The sequence below is a fragment of the Etheostoma spectabile genome, chromosome 10 (assembly GCF_008692095.1).
Source record: "Etheostoma spectabile isolate EspeVRDwgs_2016 chromosome 10, UIUC_Espe_1.0, whole genome shotgun sequence".
Taxonomy (NCBI): Eukaryota; Metazoa; Chordata; class Actinopteri; order Perciformes; family Percidae; genus Etheostoma; species Etheostoma spectabile.
The window spans coordinates 2,427,895-2,428,800 of NC_045742.1; the positions used below are offsets into that span (position 1 = coordinate 2,427,895).

The following is a 906-nucleotide window of genomic DNA, read 5'->3' on the forward strand; positions in this document are numbered from 1 at the left end:
GGGGGGGGATCCCCACGATACTTAGACCATGATAATACAATATTATTGCAAATTTAAACATATTGCAACATTCATAAACATATTGCAACATTGGGCACTAAAAGCAGAAAATTGACATCGGTAATGTTAATATTTAATGTTAATATTTTCTTTTAACAGTACGTGACATCTGGGGTAAATGGACAGGAGAGCTGCATATGAAAACCCCTTTAAATGTAATTGATGTTATGAATTCGGCCTATATTAATTGATCTTGAGGTGTTGCTGTTGATTCCATGATTTCCTGTTTATTAAACATACCTGTGTTCCATTGCTTAGTGTGTTTTTACATCATTTCCCATTTGCTGTTGTGATTACGCATTTTGCTGTTATTTAAAGCAGGACTGCCTACTTAGACCCAGGCTGTATGAGATAATATTAAAAATGCATACCTTAACATACTTTTCACAGAGAACTTGATGAATAGCAACACAGGTTTTGGGAATATTACCAATTCGAAATTAGTAAGAAAGGCTCTGGAGGGTTTCACCTGTCAAACAACACATATTAAGCAACAATTTCTGAAATGGAATCTGAAATGTATTATAAATTAATAGAGAAGACATTGATGAGTGTAGCACCTCACCTGTTGCCAAGAATCTTAAAATCACTGTGAGGCGTCCGCCGGGAGAGAGGCTGTCTCTAAACTTTTTTTGGGGGCAATTAGCGGAGTAACCATAGTGAGTAATTCCTCAAAAGCTGGAGTATCTTCTGAGCGATGTTCTTCCCGTCAAAATTGAAAATCAACAATTTTGTTGATGCTCAATGGTTTTAACTTTTTCTTACGTTTTTTCCAACACTGTTGATGCTTTTTCCCCCATGTCTGTCACTTTTTTTGACGTTCAACACTACGTAACACTAACTTAT

At 36.0% G+C, this 906-nt stretch overlaps 2 long non-coding RNA genes across 2 annotated transcripts in view; one reads left to right on the top strand and one right to left on the bottom strand.

Moving 5' to 3' along the window:
• Nucleotides 1–906, bottom strand: part of LOC116697215 (uncharacterized) — a 142,360-nt gene that overhangs the window by 125,367 nt on the left and 16,087 nt on the right. The gene's annotated exons all lie outside the window — the stretch shown is intronic.
• LOC116697217 (uncharacterized) overlaps nucleotides 814–906 on the top strand; it is a 17,941-nt gene continuing 17,848 nt past the window's right edge. The window contains exon 1 of the long non-coding RNA XR_004333969.1: nucleotides 814–825. This is a non-coding gene — a long non-coding RNA (uncharacterized LOC116697217). The remainder of the gene's footprint in view (nucleotides 826–906) is intronic.